The sequence below is a fragment of the Salvelinus sp. IW2-2015 genome, linkage group LG9 (assembly GCF_002910315.2).
Source record: "Salvelinus sp. IW2-2015 linkage group LG9, ASM291031v2, whole genome shotgun sequence".
NCBI classification, from domain to species: domain Eukaryota; kingdom Metazoa; phylum Chordata; class Actinopteri; order Salmoniformes; family Salmonidae; genus Salvelinus; species Salvelinus sp. IW2-2015.
In genome coordinates, this window is record NC_036849.1 from 11,107,518 (window position 1) to 11,120,428 (window position 12,911).

General features: G+C 41.1%; 1 pseudogene; it reads left to right on the forward strand.

The window, feature by feature from the left end:
- The first annotated feature begins 6,520 nt into the window (after positions 1-6,520).
- Positions 6,521-12,911, forward strand: part of LOC111968564 (cysteine-rich motor neuron 1 protein-like) — a 125,593-nt pseudogene continuing 119,202 nt past the window's right edge.

Below are 12,911 nucleotides of genomic sequence, written 5' to 3' on the forward strand. Positions count from 1 at the left end.
ATCAGTTGTGTTGTGACAAGGTAGGGGTGGTAAACAAAAGATAGCCCTATTTAATAAAATACCAAGTCCATATTATGGCAAGATAAAGCTCAAATAAGTAAAGAGAAATGACAGTGCATCATTACTTTAAGACATGAAGGTCAGTCAATGTGGAAAATTTCAAGAACTTTGAAAGTTTCTTCAAGTGCAGTCGCAAAAAACATGAAGCGCAGTGATGAAACTGGCTCTCATGAGGACCGCCACAGGAAAGGAAGACCCAGAGTTACCTCTGCTGCAGAGGATAAGTTCATTAGAGTTGCCAGCCTCAGAAATTGCAGCCCAAATAAATACTTCACAGAATTCAAGTAACAGACACATCTCAACATCAACTGTTCAGAGGAGACCGTGTGAATCAGGCCTTCAAGGTCAAATTGCTGCAAAGAAACCACTACTAAATGACACCAATAAGAAGAAGAGACTTGCTTGGGCAAAGAAACACAAGCAATGGACATTAGACCGGTGGAAATCTGTCCTTTGGTCTGATGAGTCAAAATTTGAGATTTTTGGTTCCAACCGCTGTGTCTTTGTGAGACGCAGAGTAGGTGAACGGATGATCTCCGCATGTGTGGTTCCCACCGTGACGCATGGAGGAGGAGGTGTGATGGTGTGGGGGTGCTTTGCTGCTGACACTGTCAGTGATTTTTTTTTATTCAAGGCACACTTAGCCAGCATGGCTATCACAGCATTCTGCAACAATACGCTATGCCATCTGGTTTGCGCTTAGTGGAATTATCATTTATTTTTCAACAGGACAATGACCCAACACACATCCAGGCTGTGTAAGGGCTATTTGACCAAGAAGTTGAGTGATGGAGTCCTGCATCAGATGACCTGGCCTCCACAATCACCTGACCTCAACCCAATTGAGATGGTTTGGGATGAGTTGGAACCAGAGTGAAGGAAAAGCAGCCAACAAGTGCTCAGCATATGTGGGAACTCCTTCAAGACTGTTGGAAAAGCATTCCAGGTGAAGCTGGTTGAGAGAATGCCAAGAGTGTTCAAAGCTGTCATCAAGGCAAAGGGTGGCTACTTTGAAGAATCTAAAGTATATTTTGATTTGTTTAACATTTTTTGGTTACTACATGATTCCATATGTGTTATTTCATAGTATTGATGTCTTCACTATTATTCTACAATATAGGAAATAGTAGAAAATAAAGAAAAACCCTTGAATGAGTTGGTGTCCAAACTTTGGACTGGTAGTGTATATGCTTGAAAATAAATAAAAAAGTGACGTTCGCTGATGAAAATGATCTCAAAGAACAAAACATATAAGATATCCTAAGCCTGTGTTTACCCCAAGTTTTTTTCTGCGTTTATCCAAAATCCCTACAGAAACGACACTCATTTCCCCACAGGATTTGTCCAACGAACCATGGCGGAGTTAGTGCCTACAAAAGACGGCATTACTATTTCTCTCTATTGGCCTCATGGTGAAATTCCTGAGCGGTTTCCTTCCTCTCCGGCAACAGAGTTAGGAAGGATGCCGGTATCTTTGTAGAGGCTGCGTGTTTTGATACACCATACACATTGTAATTGATATCTTCTCCATGCTTAAAGAGATATTCAATGTCTGCTTTTTTTTACACATCTACCAGTAGGTGCTCTTTGAGAGGCATTGGAAAACCTTCCTGGTCTTTGTGGTTGAATCTGTGTTTCAAATTCACTGCTCGACTAAAGGACCTTACACATAATTGTATGTTTGGGGTACAGAGATGAAGTAGTCATTCAAAATTCATTTTATACAGTATTATTACACATGCAACTTATTATGTGACTTGTTAAGCACATTTGTACTCCTGAACTTATTTTGGCTTGCCATAACAAATGGGTTGAATACTTATTGACTCAAAACATGTCAGCTTTTCTTTTTTTATTAATTTGTAAACATTTCGAAAAACATAATTCCACTTTGACATTATGGGGTACTGTGTGTAAGTAGGCCAGTAACAAAAACATCTACATTTAATCCATTTCAAGTTCAGCCTGTAACAAAACAAAATGTTAAAAAAGTCAAGGGGTGTGAATACTTTCTGAAGGCATTGTATGAGGTTTTGAGATTTGGAACCTATCTGGGCTCACTAAAGCCAACTTCATAAAATTGCTAAGTGGCTAGAATTATTACAAAAATATATAATAATTAACGCCTCTGTGATGAGCTATACAATATTGGAGTCCTATTACGTTTCTGAAATTTCTGTATACAGTACATGTCTTAAAGTCCTTTAAACACAAAGGAACACAACAAGCATCAAAGTAAATAATTTTCAATTCATAAATTGATGTTACATCTATTTTACAAAATAGACTGCAGTTGTAATTGCATTGAACCTAACCCTTTGCACATATTGTCATGAACTTGAATGGCTGGCAACCTTTCTCTACAGTTGAGAAAACAGTATGTATAGAGTCAAATAAGCCATCCGCTTCCAAAGACATATATTTTATATTTTCATGCAATATCAATACAATGTAAGTGTAACAAATGATACTTTTAAATGACAGACCATTCTTGATTCTGAGGACACTTCCTTTATAGTACTCTAAATCATAAATGACAGAGCACGGCTTGAAGGTAATTCAATAGGGACTGGTGCATTGGCACCTGTAGTAGGCCTACTCTCCCTCGTTACAACCACAACAAACAATACGGTCATAACTGTTTGTTCTCAGCTTAAAGCTGGAATCCTTAATGCCGAAACAGCCACATCTATTTGTGATATTACAACAACAAATAAGTTACTGCAAACAACCAACACTGTTTTCCCCTCTGACATAATTGGACTCGAATTAGAAGAGCACAATATATACTGCAATTTCTTTTACCATGCTGCGCGATGCTCCTCAGCTTGGCAACAAAAACAATAACAGTGGTGGTGGGGCAGCCAGTGGCGCTGTTTCCCCCTACTGCGGATTTAGTTTTTAACAATACATAACCTGATTTCAAAAGAACACGGAAACATTAAAACTTCCTTTTTGTTGGGGAGAGCTAAGTGGACTGTCATTTCATATGTGGTTTAAAGATGTGTTCGCTCCCAGGTTTCGGCACCAAATACCTAAATATGAATTTGCTTTCTCCACAGCCTTTTGGACACCTCTTCTCCCAATTATACACAATACCTTCAACAATTGGGCTTACATTTCACATCTTCTCTATATTAAAGATAAGCAGGCTGTTGAATGTGTTGAATTTTTGTTACATGGTCTTTGGTTTTTGTTCAATTTTTCGAACCAATACAGAATAACACTTTCATCAAACAAATGACCCCAAATACCTTGCCCTCAGCTGTGGCGATTGATGACCCTGCTATTATTGGTCCACAATAATTGCTAGGCTATTATTGGCCGGCTCTGCTCGTAGCCAGGCTCAACAGTTCTTTTGTCTCTTTTCTACAGAGCAGGATTTTGTGCGGTCCCAAAGCAGGGTAGACTGATCCTCGTTGGCAGACTTAAATGTCAGGTGTCCTCTGTCTTTCCAAAAATGCAGCTCCGCTGCCGACTGGTGAAGACCAAGTAGCAGCTAGCTAGGGATGAAATACGACATCTCTTCAAACTATAGTAAGAGAATCAGACACATACAGTCCTCCTGATCAGAACCACAAAAGAAATCCCTGAGAGCAATATGCAGACCAGTAAAAGGAAGGAGAGCGTATAAAGCTGGAGGACATTGGTCTTAGAAATGTCTCCTGAAATGAAAGCCTGTCATCTCTTGATTTGGTTTCAGCCCAACCATCCACAGAACCATGGACATCTGAGAGTTCTTGGAGGGTAGGAAAGAAAGAAATAGGATTGAAAATGAGCAAAAAAAAGATTGTGGTTTATTGATCCAGAAAAAAAGGTCCTTCACTCCATCAATGCTGAGGTCCACTCTGACTGTCCTCCAGGGATATAGATGTCCAGCTCATACATGGTCAAATACAATTGAATCCCCAAGGCTCCATAATGACTCCATTCTACCACCTCTTCCCTCAAGTCACAGGTAAAAGATCAAGACAAGATCAGTAGATAAGTAGTCTGGGAATGTATGACCTCAAAAGGCCTTGGGGCTGGGATAGACGTTTTTTAAACTGCAAGCATTGATGGTGCAGGCTTTAAAAGTTGGATTCTTCTGGCTTTGTTGGTTGTGAATTCAAAGATACTTTTTTAACACAAAGCAATCTCCCCAAAATTACGTTGAACCAACATGGAATAGATGTTGAATTGACGTCTGTGCCCAGTGGCATAGTTCTGCTAAAAACACCTCAGCTTGACTGCACACTAAATCATTGTGTTAGACATAGCAACTAAAGGACAATAATGCTGACAAAAGAGGTCTGGGGGCCTAGTATTGACTCCATGCACAGCACAATTTGGATCCTATACAACGCAATGCAGATAGATTTCAGCTCAAATGACGATTCAGTCAGTGGTAGCAGGTTGGCATTTATTAGGATGACTCGTGTACTGGAGGCATCTCTGCAGGGTAGTCACTTGCTGGCACAGCCACAAAGGCATAAAATCTTATTTTAAAACTAACCTTAAAACTAACCTTAACCACACAGCTAACTTTATGCCTAACCCTAATCAAACATTTAGACTTAAAGGCTCACTTTTTACGAGACATAGCTAATTTTGACTTTGCAGCTGGCACATTAAGTGTAAATCGCTCAGTACTGCCTCCAGTACAAGATTCATACTAATAAACGTCAACGTGCGCAGTGGTTGGCTAACACAAAATGCTTTCTTCTTTACCACACAATGACCAAAGTGAATCTGATGATTTTGTCTTCCAACAAATCATGTTTTAATTACTTAATTTTTTCTATAATGATAATTAGAGAAGACATTCATCATTCCATCATTATCCTAAGCCTAATGGTTAAACAATAAACGAACACATGCACGTGACCTTGCCATGTCAATTTAAAGTGCGGGGGAATCAACCCAACCCATCCCTAGACCTTAACAGAATAATGACTTTGAGCCTTTATAATGTGAATTGTGCCTATCAACCATGTTATTAATGAAAATGACATTGCTATACACTGATCTGGCTCCATAGCTAATTAGTCTTTACTTTTTAATTTCCCACATCCCCTAAAGTTTATTACAATTACCCTATCAATTCATCTCAAAAGGCATTTATAATAGAATCAAACACACCTTTGCCTTTTCATTGATTGATGTTGAGAATAAAAAAACTATTGGATAGCCTATATTTGGATAATTTGCCCTGTGCAAGCAAGATTTAGTTCTGTATTTCAAGATTAATGTTTGGGTTTGGCATATCAGTTATCATTAACATTGTGTTCTAAACGTATTACTAACCTTTTATAATGTCTTATAACCTAGTTAAGTTACACATTTAGTTATTATGAATAGCTTACATTATGAATAGAGCCTACATATGAAATGACTAGGCACAGCTATCATTACATAGTTGTAATAAGCATGCCATTGCCTTGCCAAAACGGACTATAGTTAATAGGCTAGTCTAGTATTTAGACTAGATGTCAGTGCCGACTTGTTGTGTATAGTTACAGTGCCCTAATACGCAGATATATATTCACCATCTAGTCTCTCCTGGTCCATCATCTTCTCTTCCATGCGGTCTCTTCTGGTCCATCATCTTCTCTTCCATACGGTCTCTCCTGGTCCATCATCTTCTCTTCCATGCGGTCTCTCCTGGTCCATCATCTTCTCTTCCATGCGGTCTCTCCTGGTTCCATCATCTTCTCTTCCATGCGGTCTCTCCTGGTCCATCATCTTCTCTTCCATGCGGTCTCTCCTGGTCCATCATCTTCTCTTCCATGCGGTCTCTCCTGGTCCATCATCTTCTCTTCCATGCGGTCTCTCCTGGTCCAAACATCTTCTCTTTCCATGCGGTCTCTCCTGGTCCATCATCTTCTCTTCCCATGCGGTCTCTCCTGGTCCATCATCTTCTCTTCCATGCGGTCTCTCCTGTCCAACATCTTCTCTTACATGCGGTCTCTCCTGGTTCCATCGTCTTTCTCTTCCATGCGGTCTCTCCTGGTCCATCATCTTCTCTTCCATGCGGTCTCTCCTGGTCCAACATCTTCTCCTCCCATGCGAAGCAAGACTGATTTACAGTGTAAACTGCAGTGTTTCCGAGGCCATGCGGGGACAACATTCTACACCTGCCCTGCATCTAAACTACATTCCCAGCCCACGTATCACTGACTCTCTCAGCGCGGGTTGTCACTAGTTACCGAAGCCACAAAGTCAAAATTTACTAGACTATATCGTAGTAATTCATGAAAATAGAAATGTGCGTTTTGGTATTAATGTATGGTTAGGATTAGGCATACAGTTAGCAGTGTGTTTTAGATCAGTGTATAAGGTTAGTGTTCGGTTTAAAGACAGATTTTAAGAAGATCAATTGTAAAAAAAAATAGGCGTGGTTTGTGGCTGTGGTAACTAGTGACGACCCTTTGCGCGCTTTGTGTGCCAACATTTGCTCTGCGTTCCATATCTGGAATGAACGATCCAATGGAGCAAAGTAATGCACGATGGGAGTGGTTCCGTTATGAGGTCACGGTGAGGGTCTGATTGAACAGGGGGCGCAGCAGCAGGCGGAGAGTTGCACTGGATGATGATAAACATGAGCGAGAGAGAGACACACACACACACACTGAATATGCGATAGCAAGAAACAGTTTATTTCAATTAGGCTAGTAAAGCGAATCTCGGATAGAAAGGCGACCAGAGGATTGCGCTTCTACGAGAGGGAACATATATTATAGAGCCGTTCTGTTGTAGTTACAGACGAGCTGAACAGGAAGAATTCCCTTGCTTTCTGAGAGCGAGACGGAGTGACTCTGAGGCAATGAGACATAAGAACAGTGAAGAAAGTTTCAATTTCTAAAACAAACTGAAACTCACGACTACAGCGCGGAACACAGAAACCATGCACTCTATGTACAGTGTGGGGTAATTGCCGTTTCATGCGCATTTTAACGGATCGTTTTCTTTCCTGGTTTACAAGAACCAGGACAAAAGTTTATCTAGCGGAACGTAGAACAACATACAGCACAAATCTAGACTGTTTACCGGAACTTTGAGCCTTTTAGAAGAACTGTGTGGTGTTCTTCGCATTGCATAGCTTAGCTGGTATTTTCTGCCTCGCTGGACTGGTGATTTGGGGGTCCGCGGGCGGGTTGTGGATATATATGAATTGTTTTTCTCCCATGGCCTCTGCCAGGATGTACTTTATAACGAGATGCATTTTAATATCCATGATTTGGAAGAGCAACTGGGCTCTTTTATGTCTGCCGTGTGATGAATCTAAATGCGAGGAGCCAAAGCATTGCTCTGGCGCCGTGGTGCTCGGTATCTGCGGCTGCTGCTCGGTCTGTGCCAAACAGAAAAACGAGAGCTGCGGTGGTGTCTACGGTCTGTACGGGACTTGCGACCGTGGGCTCCGGTGCGTGATCAGACCGCCGCTGAACGGTGGATCCATCACGCAGTATGAAGTCGGAGTCTGTGAAGGTTTGTATTCTATTTACACTGTTTCACCATAACGAATAGGGCTTATGCTCGGCATTAAAGTTCAAACAAAACACATGTTCATTGTACAAAGATGTTCCACTTTGGCTATGCATGGCTATCATATCAAAATCACATGTATAGTCTAGTCTACAATGCATCATATAGAAGGCATTAAAATGAGTTGAAAATAATAGCAATGGGCAATGTTTGCTCTATTAGGCTGCTAGTTAACCTATTATACAATATGCCTAATAATGTTAGACTGGCTAATAATAATGACGAATAGATTATTATTGTGTAGCTGTAGCCTACATACTATGAAGTTATTCCTATTTCAAAAGTGAATGATGTGGCTTTTCACGCTGTTTTCATTTTTACAGTCAAAGTAGAGCTACATAACTTGTAGCTGCATAAACATGTCTGTCCATGCTGCTGGTCTGGCGGTGTGGTGGGGGTTTGGAATAAGAGCCTGATTTAGCAAGCGAACTGGTTAATGTGTTTGCAGGATGTCGGTTTTCCATTTCTTTAGGGTAATGCTAACGGGTTTCGTGCTGTTTTTGGACGCGGTGCCAGCCCCTCTTTCCGCTGAGGCTTGTTGGTTTTTCAATGGAATGTCTGCTATGCAACTCAATTTACGCGTCAGCACCGTTTATTTTACATCGCCCCGAACTAATAGGACATGCACTGTCTGCTAATACCTGGAATCACAGGTGTCGCCTATTATCAAAGACAGTACAGTATGAAGATAGGAATAAACTGATTATCCAATAGAAATCCCCGATCACACTTGTAGGCAATGTCATGGCGACGTTGGCAAGCTAAACTCAAGCGCAGACAAACGTCATCGCTTATAACGTTTGTCTCGCGCCTAACTGCGCGTGTGCAGGCCGTCAAATCAAAATAATTTATTCGATATAAAGTAGTTTTAGACGAAAATTAAAACCTAACAGTTTGTCACTTTTACGAGATTGGAGTAATAAAATGTTCAGCTACTTAACACATTGACTCAAATGTAGGCTGTGCTTTAGATTTCGTGAAAATGTACAACTAAGGAATAATTTTTCACTTCTCTTATTGACATGGTCTGTTTGGTCTGTTTCACAAGCTTTCCCGGAAGTCTCGCGATGTTGCGCCTCGGTTTAGAAACTCTGTGCTATTATCCTTTGTGGCCATGTCGGAATTCGTGGTAAAATGCCAACATCAGGGTTACCCAACTGACGGCCCGCGGGCCGAATTTGGCCCGTTGGTGGTTTTATTTAGACCCCAAGTTTTAAATAAAATACATTTTTGTTTCATTGTTGGACATAAAAGACTGTAAAAACAGCAGGAATTCAGCTCCAAGTGATTTTTATTTAAGAAATCTGTGTACAAATGTAAGCAAGGTTTGAAATCATTATGTTTTATGCAAACATTATACTGTATCTGTTTAGGCTTCTTGCGGTCAATTTGCAGTCTACAAATTATTACAAATTGTGTTCCGGCCCACGGACCAACCGCTCAAGAACAAATTGGCCTGCGGCTGAATCTATTTGATGATCCCATGCCTACATTTACCTTTTTAGTAATTTCACTAGTGGAATGTTGATGAAGGGTCTAGAGTCCTTGAATATAGCAGAAATAAATAATCGGACAGCTTTTGATTTAATATTAAATTCCTTTCACATGGGAGAATAGTTCAATAATTTTTTTGTATTTTCTTCAAGCTTCAATCCCCAGTCCCTTCCACCTTTATAGGCTGCAGTCCAAACAATTAAAAGACACACTCTATCCCCTCAGCCCTCAAATTAAGTGGCCACTTCTGATGATGTATCCTGATGTCTGACGAGTATACACTTGCAGGGCAAGGGGCGAGGAAGGAAAGAATGATTTTTAAATGGACCGACAATGCCCGGAAATTTGTCACTCGTTCATCCTGCGATGATTGTGTTTTCAGCCTCCGGTAGCTTGTCGGTGCTTTATATGCACTACAGTCAATTATGATTGCATGTCTACTTATATTAACTATATACTTATTAATATACGCCTACTGTATGATAGCTAGCAAATTAATTAGCTAACTAACGTTAGCCTGCCTAGCTGGAACTTCTGAAGAAGAAAAATGTTTTATTTCTACAATATCCAAAAGATAACCAAACAAAAACATATTTACTTTTTACGAGACGTGTTTGTGTCGTCATGTGCATTAGTAACACAATTTCGAACTTATTTGCATTCGTTTTTACTTACACTTGTATGTTGACTTCTCCATTGATGTTGTTTTTAAGTTTTGGTGGACTTTTCTTCGCGGATGTACAATCATTGCGAATTGAATTCTGTGGAGTTTCAGGCCCGGAGTGAACATAATTGTACACTCGCAAATTCGACTGAAAACGAGGGCTGAGGGGCTTACCTTGCAAACTTCCCTTGCTTGGCTAATCATTTGAACCTCCCTCCAAGATGGTGACGGGGATTCCCCCAAGGGCATGAGGAGGGTAAGTGGGCGAGGGTGTGTCTTTTATGAGTTTGAACCGAAGTTTGAACCGAAGCCATTGAATCCAGTGGAGGCTGCTGAGGGAAGGAGGGCTTAAAATAATGTCTGGAATGGAGTCAATGGAGTGGTATCAACCACATCAAAGACGTGGTTTACATGTGTTTAATACCATTCCATTGACTTCATTCCAGCCATTATTATGGGCCGTCCTCCCCTCAGCAGTCTCCACTGATAGAATCCCAGTGGAGAGGAAAACGGATTAATATAATGAATGCTTTTAAAGTCCATGTGATATCTGTTACAGTATGTCTCATTCTAAAGGCGCTGACAGACTGTGCCGTGGACGGGGTTACCCATTAATTTTCAGTGAAGCCTAGGCGGGGGGCGAAATTCTATCCAGGCGGACAGCCCGAGCGGTCAGTTGTGCTCCTGCCTGTGGAAGCCGCTCTGCCGAGGCAGAGAAAATAGGATTCTGCAATGCGAGAGGGATAACTGGGCCCAAAATTTGTCTTCTCCAGCAGGTGGCGTTTTTTGGGCAAGGAGGTTTTGTGTGGAGGTCAATGGAGGTCAGTTGCTATTACAGTGAAAGAATACCATGCTATTGTTTGAGGAGAGTGCACAATTTTTAACATAAAAAGTGATTAATAAATAAATGAGGCACATTTGGGCAGTCTTGGCACAACATTTCGAACAGAAATGCAATGGATCATTGGATCAGTCTTAAACGTTGCACACACACACTGATGCCATCTAGTGGCCAAAATCTAAATTCCATCTGGGCTGGAATAATACATTATGGCCTTTCTCTTGCATTTCAAAGATGATGGTACAAAAAATACAAAAGAATGGTTGTTTTTTTCTTTGTATTATCTTTTACCATATCTATTATGTTATATTCTACTACATTCCTTTCACATTTCCATAAACGTCAAAGTGTTTCCTTTCAAATGGTACCAAGAATATGCATATCCTTGCAGGCAGTTAGATTTGGGTATGTCACTTTAGGCGAAAATTGGGGAAAAAAGGGGCTAATCCTTAAGAGGTTTTTAAGGAACTGAAGCAAGCACACTTCTATTTGTTCGTTTGGAACACAGCCCTACATCCCCACCATTACACAATTACTGTTTTTGTTTACTCAATCTAAAAACTGTCCATTATTAAAGACATCCCCTGGAACTTTGTCGACTAGTAAGTATTTTCTAACCTCCCGCTTTGGGCTGGATGTGTCATTTTGTAGTTCATACATGCGTATTCTTTAGGCAGAATTACTATCTTACCTCAACTAGCCACTAAATCCCTAGTTTGAAAGCGACTGTTTTCTGGAACCTGTGCTGCACCATTTTCCCCTACATTTTCCCCATGTGGGCCAGCCCCCTAGCAATTCGAGTTTCAGCCCCTTGTCATTTGAGTGACAGCCAGCAAACACACAGCAGAAATAAAGAGAGCAATGACGTGGTGCACATATCTGTACATATTTGACCTAGTACGCAATTTTCGAGGACCACTTTTGGCTTGTGAGCACTACTTTCAGATCTACTGGCTAAAAAGTATGCAATAGTACCAGAGAATCCTCTTTAATCGCAATCTGAGTCAGGTGGGCATAATTTTAAAGCTTTTACTGCCAACATGACTAGCTAAGTTATAAAATATGATCTTACGGTAAGTCACTTCAGAGAAACAGATAGTAATTTTGGTAAGCAAAGTATGGATTCATGAGGGCATTCAGGTGCGTGTTCCGCTGCAAATTTTCTTCACAATACGACAAACAGGCTATTTTTGTTCAGAAAATAGGGTAGGAAGTAGGAAGTTATGTCATTTTTGTAACTGTACATCAAACATAGTGATCATAAACGTTGACACTATAAATTACATGAGTTTTATAATATGGAAATGTGAAGTGCACATTTGGACCAGGTTTGTGGTTTGCATGTATGACATCAGCGTCTCATCTTTCAGAACACATCGAGTCATCTTGATTTATAGCATTCCCTTCTTTCAGACAACAAAGCATTTGCAAAAATAGCCCAATTAGAGGGAGGGATGAGGGCATGTTGCGCTTGGTGCTCACGTGTTGAGCATCTGTCATTTGAATCCCATACAAAGCTGTAACGTCACGTATAGCATGTAACTGTACAGCCACTACATTCCAATTTAGGTGCTTATCAGTGACCAAATCTGCCATTTTCAACCCGTAACAGGTTGTTAGTGTAAAGGGCTACTCAGACTGAATTTAACCAAATTAATCAAATGAGATTCATAGCCTACTGCTCAAAGATATGAAAGCTTTTCCAATATATGACAATATATGTGTGGAGAAAGACAACCCCTGACATTATTTAGCCCTACATGCAGCCTTACTGTAGACACAAACAGGGCCTTAGAGGACGCCACAGAGAGACACAAGGAGTCGGGTTTCAACAGGGGTGGCCATTAATGGAAACATGTTGATGAGACTCTGAAATGTTTGGCCAGTAAGTAGTCTCTCAGGTGGGTAATGTCTAATGCAAGGCCTGTGAAGCAAAAAGCAGCAAAGGTATCCTGGAGGGTTGAACCAGATCAAACCATGGAACGCCAGTTACACCACCACTACAGAGCATGACCGTAGCCCCACCCGCACACTCCCCACCTCCAACCTTAGATGTTCCCCGTTCCCCACAGGGCCTTTCCCCAACATATTAGAGCTATAGTCACCCCCACCTCCAAACCCTAATGTTCCCTTAGCTGTCCCCCAGAGACCCTATATTCACCTGGCTCATCAGAGCCCTAGTAGTCACCATGCGCTGACATGCCTGCTGCTGTTCATAGTGTCACGGAGGCAGAGCACACAATGGGTCACGCCTCATGACAGCTAATGTCGGCTGTAATGACTCATGATGAATGATGATGAGTGTCACAACGACGCAGGCAGAGTGCG